We start from the raw sequence: 16,355 nt of genomic DNA on the forward strand, positions 1-16,355 counted from the left end.
TGTGTCTGTACCAAGGCCAAACAATCCAGGGTATCTAAACTTTTTATCTGGGCCATTTGGGTGATTTCTGTTATCATTATGATTTAAAAAGGATCCAAAGAACTTTGTGATAAAAAATGGCTTCATGTGATTGATATCCTTAAATAAAGAAACTTTTTTTGGCATGATCAGTCATATTTTCAATATTAATGCCAAAATTTCACAATTTCTGCCAGGGTATGAAAACTTTTGAGCACAACTTAAATATATATTTCAAACCCTACATCAGATTTTAGCATTGCATAGGTAAACATGTCAGGCAAAAATGATGGATGTCAATGCTGATCACTCTGAAAATGCTAATTGCTTGGCTGACTTATTAGCTTAAGTGCTCTGATTCACTGACCCAGCCTAAGTATACTGATCAGGAAAGATGAAGAAATTTTTGAATTTCTTTTACACACACCTAAAATGTGTCATTGGAGTTTATTTACTAAGCAGGTAGACTGTTTACTTTGACCTCTGCAAAAATTTGATTTTTATCAGATTGAGTCCCATATTTCTCTCATGATAGGTTTACTTTAATAATAGATTTCCTTTTCTCTATAGAAAATCAAATGAAATTAAAAAAGAAAGGTCATGACAGTAATGTTATGCATATTAAATGAGAATATGCAAATATCCTCAATTGATCATCCTCTAGTTATACTTGGTCTTGAACATATTGATGTGTTTTTTTCCCCCTTCTACCTTTTGTTAATTTGGTAGAAACACAACATTTTAGTTGTATTTGCAGTCTTCTCCCATAAAAAGTATTTTTATGAATGCATAGAAGATCAATGTTTAAATTCCCTTATAATATTGGAACATACAGTATGTTGTTCCTTTATCATATAATTATTTTTGTATATGAAACATTAACACAGAGAAATAACATTGAGTGCCCAATTTAATGTAAATAAACAAATCCTAAACTTTCCTCATTTGCATAGCTTTCTGGCAAATGTGTTTACATCAAGAATGAACTCTGAAGAGCACATTTAAGCTTGACATGGTGCTCTCTCAGATTGCCTTTTTGTTCTTATAAAAAATATAAAATAATCCATACACAACAATTCATAATGTCCCTGAGATTTCATTTTTATGTGTTACTGTGTTACTGTGTTTTTTTGCCTCCTTGGAACATTCTCTGAGAGCTTGGTAACTTTTCCTTTTCCAACTCATCTCTATTTGTTTGGAATGAGTAGTACCAGTGCCATGTGCACTGATCTATGCATACTACAAATCTTATAGTTCCTACATACAGTGAGTCACCTCCTCCCATGCTTGACTCCAGGACTTCTCCTGAACCTCTCCCATTTTTTAGAACTCCCTACCCCATCTGTCTGACTATATGCTACTCCATCCACTTTTAGGCGATCCCTGAAAACTTTTCACTTCAGAGAAGCCTACCCTGCCTCGACCTAACAACTATACTTTCATTTTCTCCATCAGCTCATCCCCAACAGTTATTACCTTTTGTATCACTTGGCCTTCCCTCCTAGATTGTAAGCCTGAAGGAGGAAGTCCCTATGATTCCTCCTGTATTGAATTGTATTGTTACTGTACTGTCTGCCCTCATGTTGTAAAGCACTGTGCAAACTGTTGGCACAATATAAATCCTGAATAATAATAATAATAATCCTTGAGAATAAATGTAGCCACCCTCTGATGGGAAGTCAGATCTCAGCAGAAAAAAAATCAAAACAAAAAAAAAAAAGATTTGAAGGAGGTTGAGATCAGAGTAGGGAGTACTTTTAATGAGTTAAGAATATAGACTTGTGCCTTTTTAATGCGCACCCTAATCCGGAGCTAAAGCTCCCATACGCCGCTCCGCGATGCTGACTCCCAATTCACCGTCACTATGATCATCTACAAATGTGCCATCAGCAATGATGAAATGTTCTCAGACATCTACCCAACAAAAGAAGTCTGCAATTGGCTGTTTATTGAAGCTGAAGGAAAGACCATCACCTGAAGAGAAGGTGACATTGATGTGCTAGGATTAGGGAGGTGATGGTGTAACAGTATTAGGAGTTGACTTTGTGATGAACCATAAACGTCAAGAAAGTGGTTTCTCAAAGTATGCATTCAAATGATATATTAAAGACTATATGAAAGCCATTAAAAGTCATCTAGAGAAGAATAATCCTTGAAGAGTACTTTCAGGACTGGAGCAGTAGAAAAAGTCAAAGAAATTATTGGAAACTTCAAAAAATTTCATTTTTTTACAGGAGAGTCAATGGACCCAGAGGTTATGATGTTTTTTTTTGATTACCACGAGGATGGTATAACTCCCTTCATGATTTTCTTCTTAGATGGCTTGGAACTTTAAAAATGTTAACCATTTGGATCGTTTGATGCAACCAACTCTAAAAGAAAAAAAAAACAAAGAAGAATACAGACTTGCATAGAATTTTTTCTTTAAGTCAAAGTTTAGTGTCACTTTAACTGGTCACTGCAATCTCCCATTCATGTCTACTGGCACACAGTGGCTGCACAGACACAGCCACTGTACCCCAATATGACATCCATGTGGGTGCGGAAGCATGCAGGTGAGTGTCCCCAAATTCACTCTGGGTGTGTTCAGGGACTGTTCACCCACAGGGAAGTAACATTAAAGATGCAACAGCTGCTGCATCTTTATAGACATCTACATGATTGCCAGCACAACGGATGCATGTGTCACCTAGGCATCCCTGTTCTGGTAAAACATGGGCTGCTTGGGGTGCAGACACATCAGTCAAAAAATGAGTTGTTCATACGTCAAAATATTATAGTTGACCTAAGTGAATCTTGAGACCATATGCACCTCTGTTACCATGCCTTCTTTTTCTAGTTTAAGGTACTATTTTCTACTGTTTACTGGTTTTCCTTTCTTTTGGTATGGATATTGCTGCCTCAGCCCCCGGGGATGTTGCTTCCCATGGCGCCTTCAGCTGCCAACACTACCCTTGTATATTGAATTTGCCCCTAGGTAAGAGTGTTTGGGAATATTGATTGGTCCCCTCTCTTCCTTCTATTCCCCTCTGTGCCAACTACTAGATTATTTTGTATTCATTTGTATTTTTATTTTAATGCGTAGAGCTACTGTCATATGCTACACCCTTGCAATCATGTGTTTGAGATTCTTCAGTACTATATATTGAGTAAAAATATTACCTTCAAGATTACCCATGTTTACTACCAATCAGATCGATGGGTTACATTATAGTACCCCTATTGCTGTGCAACATCAATTATATTGTAATTTGTGTGTATATACAGTATATGAATTATCAAGATGTTATGTATTGTTATTTATTCTATTTTTACCATGTACTGTAGTTATATTATGCAGGAATCATTAAACATGTCTTCACATACCCAATGTTTAGGAGTGTGCTTCATATAAAGTCCCAACCTACCCCCCTCTTTTGAACACTAATAGGGGTGGAGGCATATGAATTTACCCACTCATTGCCTCACACAAAGTCCCAATGTCCTTTTTCCCCTCCCCTTTCTTTTTATATAATAATTTATGGGATAGAAGCACTCTCCAAGGTAGCATATGTATTCTAATTTTAATTATAAATGACTATTAATTGCTATCATGATCCTTGTTGGTACTTTGGGTGTTACTATTATGTATCAGTGTGTGATAGCTGGAGGCGCCTTTGGTTCTTCATTTCCAGGAGCTGCGATTTGCACCAGGGCCTTCCCTTCCTCCTTCATTCTTGCCAGACGGGGGTGGGCGTTCACTCGACGCTGCCTCCCTTTGATCACGTAGCGTGACGTTGGCAGTAATCCATGGCTTACTGTTGTTACAAATACCATATGCTGGTGGAGCACTTGTTTTATCTATCTTGAGACCATATGCACCTCTGTTACCATGCCTTCTTTTTCCAGTTTAAGGTACTATCTTGTACTGTTTACTGGTTTTCCTTTCTTTTGGTACTCTCCTTTATCACTATCAGCTCTGGTGAGGTATGTGGTTCTTATCATTTAGTGCGTTTACTCTCCATTGACCTTTTGACACTACTATATCCCCTTTAGGCTTTAGCTTTCCTCTTTGACAATTGTGCAGTCCTATATATTTATACACAGTTTTTTCCACAGAAATCTCCTGGGAATCTCACATAGTATTTTCTCATACCACAATCGCCCATTGGAGACTACACCCTTACAGATGTTCTATACACTGCTGTTTGTGCCACCGTGTGGCCGTGGATATTGCTGCCTCAGCCCCCTGGGATGTTGCTTCCCATGGTGCCTTCAGATGCTAACACTACCCCTTGTATATTGAATTTACCTGTAGGTAAGAGTGTTTGGGAATACTGATTGGTCCCCCCTCTTCCTTTTATTCCCCTCTGTGCTAACTACTAGATTATTTTATATTCATTTGTATTTTTTATTATAGATATATCCAATTTACACTTGCTCCTGATGAATGGGAATACCCATGAAACTTGTAGATCTACTGTCATATGCTACACCCTTGCAATCATGTGTTTGAGATTTTTCAGTACTATATATTGAGTAGGCATATTACCTTCAAGATTACCCATGTTTACTACCAATCAGATTGATGGGTTACATTATAGTACCCCTATTGCTGTACAACATCAATTATAAAGGAATATGTGTGTATATATAATAATTCCGAAGATGTTATGTATTGTTATTTATTCTATTTTTACCATGTAGTTAATATCATGCAGGAATCAATAAACATGTCCTTGCATACCTAATTTTTAGGCGTGTGCTTCATATAAAGTCCAAACCTACCCTCGTCTTTTGAACACCAAGACCCCTTTCACACTGGGTCATTGTGCAGGCGTTATTGCGCTAAAAATAGCACCTGCAAACCAACCTGAAACAGCCGCTGCTGTCTCTCCACTGAGAAAGCCCGGGGGCTTTCACACTGGAGCGGTGCACTAGCAGGATGCTGACAAAAGTCCTGCTAGCAGCATTTTTGGAGCGGTGAAGGAGCGGTATATACACCGCTCCTTCACCACTCCTGCTCATTGAAATAAATGGGGCAGCGCGGCTATACCGCCGGCATAGCGCCGCTGCAGCGGTGCTTTGTGGGCGGTTTTAACCCTTTTTCGGCCGCTAGCGAGGGTAAAGCACAGCTAAAAATTGCGGCGTTTTACCGCCGACACACCCACCGCCCCAGTGTGAAACCGGCCTGATAGGGATGAAGGCATATGAATTTACCCTTTCATTGCCTAACACAAAGTCCCAATGTGCTTTTTCCGCCTCACCTTTCTTTTTATATACTAGGTGAATCAGTCTCAGGGGGAACTGGTGATTGATCCAATTTAAAAATGCTGATTCAGTGCAGGAGTTGGACTTAGTTCCTTATTACTTCTGTTGCTGTTTTCTTCTATTTTATTAACATAATGGTGCATGCTAAAATAAATCATCCTTTAAAAGTATTTGATTGACAGTTTGATTTTACATCATTTACATGTTCAGTCTCTTTCTAATGCTTATGGATTGCTGGAGGTCCTTCTGTACACTAACAGAGCCTAGAAACATGTTCTACAGACCCGTTATAACTGGCCTTTATTAGTCTCCGACTGAATATAAAATGCAGCTCTGGAATATAAAGAACTCCTATGATCTACATTTCATTATGGGAGTTATTAATTCTCATCTCCAGATTTTCTGTTTGTTGTGGATGACACAGACAATTGAAACCTTGCCAACTTGTTATTACACGTGGGAGATATAGCCACCTTACTTTCTATTTGATGGACGTCAGATGAATCAGAAAGTGAGAAAAAGATATCACTTTGACCGGTGTTAGGAACAACAAGGAAATCTAGAAGAGCGCAGATAGTTCAGAACTTTAAATTGCGTATGCATGAGTAGACTTTTGTTAGAAATTTTACATTTTAAGAATTTTCATTCAATTTTCTAATCATTAATGGGGTCAAACTGAAGTTTGTTTTCAACCGCAGAGCCAAGAAAATCCCAAGGAGCAGGATGCAAAATTTTTCTTCAATAAACTAATTTCTAACAGTGTATGTGGTTTTCGTTTGGTAAAGTCAATTTGTTCCAAACTCAAATGTTAAAAGCAAACAAAATTTTGAACTACTTTCGAACAACTTCCGTTCATCAAATGTGCTGAGAATTTTCATACAAATTTACACATCTAATCTAGTGTAAGCCAGCTTTAGTCAGTATTCTGATTCTATCTGTATGGAAGATTTTCCTTCAATTCCTGATTAAGTGATGTGTGTCACAGACCACCAAAACAAAGAGACATCTCGTCTATTGAGACATAGAAAAAATTAAAAAATCTGGCAGAATTCTAACCCATCCACACTCTATCCAAAACTTAAAGCGGTAGTAAAGTCTGCTTTGTGATTTTTAACTACAGGTAAGCCTACAATAAGGCCTACCTGTAGGTGACATGGATATCTTCTAAATGTGCACCGTTTAGGATATCTTCACCCTGCATGCAGCCAGTGACATCACCAGCGCGTGCACTCTGAAGGTCTGGCATACCGTGCACACACATGCGCGGAAGTTTGCTTCATCGGGATTTCGGCCACTCACACAGCCGGAGTCCTCAAACCCGAAAGGAAGACCGGGGGAAGATGGAAGCCCTATCATGGGTGACAATGCACCACTGGAGGGCTTCGTATTAGGGCAAGTATTTCATAATGTGCTAATATGCATCGCATACTAGCACATGCACGAAAATGATGTCATCGCGGTTTCGGCCACTCACACAGCCGGAGTTCTCAAACCCAAAAGGAAGACCGGGGGAAGATGGAAGCCCTATCATGGGTGACAGTGCACCACTGGAGGGCTTCGTATTAAGGCAGGTATTTCATAATGTGCTAATATGCATCGCATACTAGCACATTATGCTATTATTTTGCAGGGGAATTTTTTTTTCCTAATACAGCGATTTACTACTGCTTTAAAAAAAAAAACTTTTGGTTGGAGTTGTGCTTCAAGATCCATTCACAAAAGCATAAGGCAAGTGGTATTTTCAATACTATGTATTATTACATTTTTTACAGTTTCACATGGGTGTATTAACTCATTATAAACACACACAAATATTTGTATTGAGTTTTAGGTATCTTCACTGTATTAAGTGAACTCACTAAAATTATTGTAGGAGTTGCATGGTTTTCAGCTATAGTGCTGTGTCACTTGGAGATTTTAGTACTACTTTTACCTTTAGCCCTTGTTCACTCTGCCGTGACTTCAAAGTCGCGCGACTTTCGCACAACTTTGAATCTGAAATCCCTGTGCGACTCCATCGCGGTTTGCATACGACTTCTTCAACAGACAAGTGGCGGCAGTGTGAACCGAAGCATAAATGAAAGCAATAAAACAATTTGTTTACACGTGACATTTTCACACACACACACACACACACACACACACACACACACACACACACACACACAAAAAAAGATAATTTAGGAATGATTACAGGATTTCTTATAATGACTTTCCATTTTCTTCCTCACAATCCTTTTTTCTGCCAAGGAGCAGGGAGAAAAAGTTTACTGTTCCTCTGATTAGAGGTAAGGGTTCTCTACTCACTCCCATGTGGCAACACTGGGTGCCTGGATGGTCAATTTCCAAGCAACACTGGAAGAAGTTAAGTGAGTAACATGATCCAACATACCCAAAAGTACCTGTTTTTTTGTTTCTTTTGCTCCTGAAAAGGTTGGGTAATAGGGTAGCAATAGGAAGTAGATCATACTTGGTAGGAGTAACAAATTAAACTTGTTGCTTTGCTCTGCTAGGGAGAACCACAGTTTTACTTTAAGACATGGTACTGGCATACATGAAAAAAAATTATCAATTAAAATATTCAGTTTTTTCCCTTTGTGATACAAGAACAGCTAAACTGTGTTGTGTAATATAGATGACTAAAAGGAGTATAATATTTACATTTTATTTTTCCTTCATATAGAGGTTGTGTGTCTATTAATAAAATACTGGCTTTCAGTGAGTGGAGTAGAGCAAAGCTAGCCTGGGATGACTGCATCCTACACAGCCTGCATATTTATGAATTATCTATGCTCAGAATGTCAGGTAGCACATTTGCTTTATCTTGATTCAAATAATAATCTTTACAATCTGTAGACCAATTCTGGAAGCTTAGATTTCTAATGAAGCAGAAATGCAAATCTATCATCACAAACTACACCCCACCACTTTTAATTAAACACTAATGGTGTCTTATAATAAATTGCACAGTTAAATTACATAATATGATTGTGATGCTTGCTACATGTTGTGAAAATGCCAGTTAAGATATCAAATACTATTTTAAATTTTTTTTGCTTTAATATCTGTATAATTTTTGGCTAAATATCTATTGACACAAAGCATTATGAAATGCAATTAAGAGTCATAATTAACATTCAGCTTTAAACAGAATATAATATGTCAGAATTACATTTTACGATAATTGGGGAAGAGGTGAAATATATTAATGCTAATAAATAGGGAAAATTTGCCACTTAATTACATTTAATTACTGGGTAAATTACTATGGATGTTGATTGATTAGGCCTCCAAAGCATACTTTTATTGTCTACATGACATTCCCCAATCAATCTTCTTTCCTTGATGCTTCTACCACTTTGACAGAATGACAGAAGAGTTTCCATTGGTCCTTATGGCTGACACAGGGGGAAAAGTCATAACAATAGGAGCCATAAAAGGTTGAACCCAATAGGGGAAGATAAAAGTGTTTTTTTCTTCTTTAATAAAGAGGAGCTAAACTTTGGAAGCTGTACTCAAAAATGGCAGGCCAAGGCAGGAGGCGGAGCCTAGCAGAGCAGACATGCATTGTTAGAGCTCCACACCGCTGAGGAGAGAAGAGAAGGACAAAGCGGAGCCTGCAGGCTCAAAAGGTATCCATTTGAACCTTTTTGCCCCAGGGAACAAACTGTGAAAGTTTGGGCAGGAAATATGGTACTGGGAGGAAACCGTGGCAGAAATAAAAATCACCTCACAAAGAGCTCACAGGCACTCACTGCAGCTGAAGCAGCTCCAGTCACCTCACAAGATACAGCATCAGGGCGCTCTCACAGACAGAAAATGTCACAGCAAGACTCTCCATTTGAGTCAGATACAGAACAAATCCTCTCACAAACTTCTCCACAAGCCTCCTCAGTATCCCCAGTAATATTATTACAATTTGAAAAGATGCTTCATAAGGCTTTAAAACAAACCTCAGACCAAATAACAAAAAGCCTAACCAAAGAAATAAGAGAGCTGGGAAACCGCACCACAGCCTTAGAAATAAAAATGGATGAAATTGAAATTACAACCCAAGAAAATATAACAGAATTGGAACAATTAAAAAAAGAGAATTTAATACTTCAAACTAAGCTCGAAGATTACGAAAATAGAGCCAGACGTTCAAACTTGCGCATAAGGGGAATACCTGAAACTGTGACAGACCTGCAATCTACTATTACTGCTCTATTACAAGAACTAAAGCCAGATATCCCTATTGAACGTTTAGAACTGGACAGAGTACACAGAGCCCTCACAGCCAAAAAGAAAGATGGACCCCCACGTGATATAATCACAAAATTTCATTATTACAGAACGAAAGAACAAATACTAATTGCTGCAAGAGAAAAAAAGGAACTTCATTTTCAAGGACACGATTATCAAATTTTTGCTGACCTATCACAACTTACTATTACTAAAAGACGATCCATGAAACCCCAACTAATGGAACTGCAATGCCACAACATTATGTATCAATGGGGCTTACCCTTTTCAGTCAGATTTAACTACCAAGGTACAATTTACAGAAGCAGATCAGCAGATGAACTACAACAAACCCTTTTAAAATTAAATCTGACAGAACCCACAAGCAGCAACACTCCCACACGCAGAAGAATGGCATCATCTTCACCTTCAGGCAGCACCCAGAAAATTTCAGAACAAAATGGGAATCATCATTCTCACAAAAGAGGCCGTTATGCCACATCATCCATGGACCAAGAAGATTCAATGGACTGACATCCTAATTCCTGATATCTCTTCATTTATTATACTAAGAGATGGTTCTCTATAAAAAACCTATATTTATAACTGAATGTAACTGCATTCTGATAGTCACACACTGTGTGGGATCATGTTACATTCCAGTTATATTTCTTATTACTTCTGATTCATATAGCCTTAGAATATATAAGTGAAATAAGGAAATTCTTGTTCAGTTATATATTATCAGGTAATAACAATAGATTTATTATTTTTTAGGACAAATATGTTCAATAATCCAGAAGTAATGGAGGCTTTTTCTTTCTTTTCTTAAAACAAATATATTATTACCTAACTAGTTCCTAGAATTATGTTTTTGTTTATTCTAATCTGAAGCAATACAACCTCAATTTTATGAGTTAACATATCTAAACAGTTACATATGAATAAAATATGTAATTGTTTACTCTAAAAGGGTTAAAATCCCAAAATAATTCAAACTATCTTCATCAATACCAAAGTTATTAACAGTACCTTTCTAACTGAATTATTTAGCCTAGGGCAAGACTAACTATATACAACCACCCTGGAATAAATAATTTCAACAAAAACTATATTCTGCACTCCAATTAATGAAATATCATTTTGATGTCTTTTGACATAGCACTTCTCTCCTGTAAGCGGAAGATCCGTGTACCCCCATTAGCCCTCCTCATTCTCCCAACCATATTATGTGGGAGTGTGACAAAGGCACTTATTCCCCTGAGAGAGATATTTATTCTCTTTCACGGGTAAATTGTGATTACTTGCAAAAAATAATTTATACAATGTATCATCTAATCTCATATGTTTTTTGTTTACTCTTTACTCCAGAATTCACTGGTTTCTTTTCTATCTATTCATCTCTTCAGTCCACACAGGTTGATCTGCGCAGTTAGCTCTGCATAAGAAAAAGTAAGTCAAAACTATTTGATCTATTGCCGTGGCACCACTGAATATACTTTCCCTGAATGTTCAGGGAATAAATGTCCCTCAAAAAAGGACCAAAGCCTTCCGTACTTTCCATAACAAGAAGGCTCACATAGTATGCCTCCAAGAAACACACTTCACCAAAGATTCTACTCCAAAATATATTTCTCCTTTTTATCAACAAATTTACACGGCTTCTGCCTGTACCAAGCAAAGGGGAACTCTAATTGCATTTCACCGATCCACACCATTCACCTTATCATCAGAAATTAAAGACCCAGAAGGTAGATATCTGATACTCATGGGTTATATAATGGATAGAGCAATCACGGTGATATCCTACTACGCTCCTAACAAACAACCTACACCATTCCTCTCACATATATTACAAGTGATTAATACACACAAAATAGGAACAGTGATAATGTGTGGGGATTCGAACCAGGTCCTCCTCCCATTTCTAGATAAATCACCTTTTACACCATCCAAAATAACCTCTAGATTACCTTTTTCTCAACTTCTTTCCAAATACAATCTGGTAGATTCATGGAGAGAAAGTAACCCAATGAAAAAGAAATTCACTTATTTCTCGCACCCTCATCAAACCTTCACCAGAATAGATCATATTTTTCTAACAATAGGAATGATACCAGAAATTATTGCATCAGATATAATTCCGATTCCGTGGTCTGACCATAATGCAGTATACACTACTATAGCCTCAGCCATACCAAAAGCGCATGACCCAACGTGGTACTTACCGGACATAATGCTCAAACACCCACTACATCAGATGGCCATTGAACAAGCTTTAAAGGAATACATATCAATTAATAATACAACAGACATCTCCCCAATAACACTGTGGGAAGCTCATAAGCCTGTCTTGCATGGTACAATACAAAGACAAATGGCACTATTTAAACGGGAACGCAAAAATCTAGCAAAAAAACTAGAACTCAATTTTAATGCAGCCTACATATCATTTCAAGATAATCCATCTCAGAGTACAAAATCTCATCTGGAAAAATCTAGATTGGAATACGATCTATTTCTCACTGAGTCAGTTGATAAATACCTCAAACGCTCCAAACACAATTTCTACATGAATACAAACAAACCAGGTACATATTTGGCTCGAGCATTAAATTCAACTAACAAATCTTTCAAACCAATACGTTTGAAATTATCAAAAAATGTTTACACTTGTAATCCAGTTAAAATAGTCCATAAATTTCACTGACATCTCGCAACTTTATACAAGACAAACAATGAATTTAATCCTACAGAAGCTGAATCCTTCTTCTCAAAAATAACCTTACCTGAGTTATCTCAGAATCAAAAAAGCAGTTTGGATGAGCCTATAACTATAGATGAAGTTGCTAACGCCATAAAAGACCTAAAACTTAACAAAAGACCAGGCCCAGACGGCTACTCGGCTTTATACTATAAAACATTCTCAGAAATACTCTCTCCCATTCTCACTGAAACTTTTAACAAACTTCTAGATGGACATTCTTTTCGGCAAGAAACACTAATGGCAATTGTTTGTATGATCCCAAAACCCCTTTCTGATGATACTTCCTGTGTGAATTATCGGCCTATCTCTCTGTTAAACCTCGATATTAAATTATTAGCAAAAATAATAGCAAAATGCCTCAATAGCATTATAGGAAAATTAATACATAGAGATCAAGTAGGCTTCATGCCAAATAGACAGGCAGGCGATAATATACGCAGGGCAGTGTTATTGGCACATATTGCTAAAAAACGGAAAATCCCTTTATGTTTTCTATCTCTCGATATTAAGAGGGCATTTGACACAGTATCCTGGCAATATATGCAATATTCATTACAAAAATGGGGTTTTGGACCCCACTTTTTAACATGGATCAAAGCATTATATAATAAACCCAAAGCCTATATAAAATATGCTGGATACAAATCTGAAGCCTTTAATATCGAAAGAGGTACCCGACAGGGTTGCCCATTATCTCCCTTATTATTTGCCCTTATACTCGAACCCATGGCCCAATACATCAGAACAAACCAAACTATAACTGGCATTGAAGTAGGAGGTATTACACACAAATTATGTATATTTGCAGACGATATATTACTTTTTCTATCATCACCACAGGTCTCTGGTCCTAACTTAATACCAGCTCTTGATGGATTTGCAGCCCTATCCGGCCTTATGATTAATCCTAAGAAATGCCTAGTGCTTAATATTTCACTCACAAACATGGAATTGATCCTGGCTAGGGCTGCACTCCCATTCACATGGGCAGAAAAATCAATCCCATATCTTGGAATTCATTTAACAGCATCTCATTCTGACTTATTCTCAACCAATTATCCTCCTGTATTAAGACAGATCACAAATCTAATAAAACAATGGTCGCAACTTCCTTTATCCTGGATAGGGAAGATTAATGCAATCAAAATGACTATTCTACCCAAATTGCTTTATCTATTCAGAGTCCTCCCTATTCCAATTCCTTCCTATTTTTTGAGAATAGTACAAAAAAGAGCAACTTCGTTTATATGGGGCTCTTCTAAACCATGTATACCTATACACACACTACATCTTCCCAAAAATAAAGGAGGCCTGGGATACCCTAATTTTACTAACTACTACAGAGCAGCACATTTGGCCAGTCTGTCCAAATACCATGCAGAACAGGAAATCCCATTATGGGTATTTATAGAGACTTCAGAAAATGACCCTCTGTTAATATCAAATTTATTATGGCTTGATCCTAAAGACCGCTTTAAAATTCATAATCCCATAACTAACCACTTCTTATCTCTCTGGGATAAACTAAAAACCAAATATCAGTTACAATCTCCACACAATCCTCTCCTTTCTTTTATCAGAAATCCGGCCTTTTATCCGGCATGGATCTACCCAAATTCTTTTAAAGCTTGGACAACATCAGGCATTCAGACACTAAATGACTTCATAGCATCTAAATCATTCCTTTCATTCCCATCGCTTAGAGAAAAATATGATCTACCAAACTCTGAGATATTTACATATCTCCAAATCAAAAATTTCTATACACCATTCCTAAAGGGGGATACACCATTATCCCAATTATCCATTTTTGAATCAATGTGTACAAAAGATCCATTTGCTAAAGGTACAATTTCATCACTTTATAATCAATTATATGGAGTAGCAAATCTTAATAGACCCTCTTACGTTCAGAGGTGGGAGGAGGACCTGGGACGAACTTTAGAAGACACGGACTGGTCTAACATATGGCTCACATCTAAGTCATCTTCACCCAACATCTTAGCACTGGAGACAAATTATAAAGTCCTAACTCGCTGGTACCTTGTACCCGCTAGAGTGGCAAAATATTCACCTAATACCTCAGCTCTTTGTTTTCGAGGATGCCCAGAAATAGGCACATATTTACACATATGGTGGACGTGCCCAGTAATCCAAACCTTCTGGAAGGAAGTCTTCGGGATTGCATCTAAAATATTTAAAAAAATAATACAACCAGATCCATATTTAACTTTACTTAATCTAAAACCGGAATGGTTAACACTCTCTCAATTCAAACTTATGATCCAACTAATAACGGCTGCAAAACAAACAGTGGCCAAGGCATGGAAATCTCCTACATTGGTACTAGCAGAAACAATTCACAGAATGAATAATACAATGTCCCATGCTAAGATGGTAGCCATCGATCAAAATCAAATTCCAAAATTTGAAAAACTTTGGCATCCTTGGATAAAACAACAGTTCCTGTCAAACTTCAATGACTCTGTCCTGTTGCCATGGTAACAGATTAAATGACTTACAGAGACACCCATTCTAAGGCTTCAAAGAGAACTAAAAAGAATAATAAACTGACGAGCAAGACAACCTTGTGGACCATACCTCTACCTTTCAACCCTTTTTCTTCTTTCTCTTTCCTTTTCTCCACCTTACGATTAAAGCTCATTATCAGAATTTATTTGACCTATATACACTCTACTTGTAAACAATATGTATAGTAGGTATAAATCATTTAAATACCTACAAAAGTAACTAAGGAAATTATATATATCTTTAATTTAGGTTTACGTGAACCCAATGTTTAATATTTGAAATTTCATGATATTTACCTATATAAACCCTACTGTAAAACAATGAGCTTACTTTATAGATCCTTGTAAACTTACTTTATGTATCTTTATAACATTGTATACTCAATAAACTTCTTTTGACAAGGCAAAAATGGCAGGCCATCAGCCATGTCTGAAGACTTTCCAGATTTCCTTAGGCCATAGTCCTTTAGCCTTCAGGATACCCTACTGCCAGGGTCAGACAACTTTCTAGGTGCCCCACCACCAGGGTCTAGAAACTAGCTGGGTGCCCTGCCACCGGGGTCTGAGAGCTGTCTGGTTGCCCTGCAAGGTCAGATCCTTTAGGAGGTGCTTGGAATGTGCAGTTCCACGCAGCTGCACATATCCCAACCCTGGGATTCAATGGGTCATCTTAATGCTTAACACTGGAGTCCTTAACCCATATTGGTACCCTGATGCCAGGGCATCCCTTTGCCATTGAACATTCCATATCTGAGTTGGTAATCTGGTTGCTAGAAACTGCTTTGCATTTCAACAGCCACCCATGTCTTTCCAAGGCACTGGTTACCCAACCCGGAGATTACGCCTAGGTCAGGACAAAGTTCAAATGGAACTTTTTCCCAGAAGACCTCTACTATTTGAGCTCTTATAGTGGGTGCAATTATTGAATTCAGAGTGGATGTCTGGACCATCAGGCTTTGGCACAACAGAAGCAAATGGCTGCAAAAAGAACTCAGGCAACTCATGCCAGATGTGCAACAAACATGGAGGCTTACAGATATCAGACCCAGCACCTAGCAAGAGCTTAACCAAAGGCTTGCTGTGTACTGGATTAGCAGAAGCAGGTTGGGCAGCAGCCTCAGGACTATCAGTGGCAGGCTGGGCTGGAAAAGCAGGCATCGGATAAGGCTGGGCTGGAACAGTTTTCATCGAATCAGGCTGGGCTGGAACAGCAGGAATCAGATCAGGCTGGGCTGGAGTAGCAGGTACTGGAATCCTGCAAGTGATTGCAGGGCTATAAGCAGATTGTGCTGCTGGTGGGGAAGTAGTGACAGCATTGAGAAGTGGAGAAGAAATGGTAGCAGTAGCAGAGGAAGATTTCTGAGTAATTGTCAAGGGCAATGGAGTGGTAGAGGGAACCTTCAGTGGGTTAAATGCGGGGGGAAGTACAGCTATTGGGAGCAGGGTACTGATATACAGGAATTATGGAGTCTTTGGTAAAATCTGTGGTTACTAAGGGTAATGAAGAAAGAGATTCTCGATGTCTAGAGGCAGGACTTTATTGGTATGAACCAACTGAGACTGGG

The 16,355-nt window shown here is 38.0% G+C and overlaps 1 protein-coding gene and 1 pseudogene across 2 annotated transcripts in view; both read left to right on the forward strand.

Annotated features, from left to right (window-relative positions):
- The window catches only part of SNTG1 (syntrophin gamma 1), a 1,290,858-nt gene that overhangs the window by 569,238 nt on the left and 705,265 nt on the right, over positions 1 to 16,355 (forward strand). The window lies entirely within an intron of this gene.
- On the forward strand, positions 1,048 to 2,362 carry LOC141145993 (translationally-controlled tumor protein homolog; annotated as a pseudogene).

This window comes from Aquarana catesbeiana, linkage group LG05, assembly GCF_042186555.1.
Source record: "Aquarana catesbeiana isolate 2022-GZ linkage group LG05, ASM4218655v1, whole genome shotgun sequence".
Taxonomy (NCBI): domain Eukaryota; kingdom Metazoa; phylum Chordata; class Amphibia; order Anura; family Ranidae; genus Aquarana; species Aquarana catesbeiana.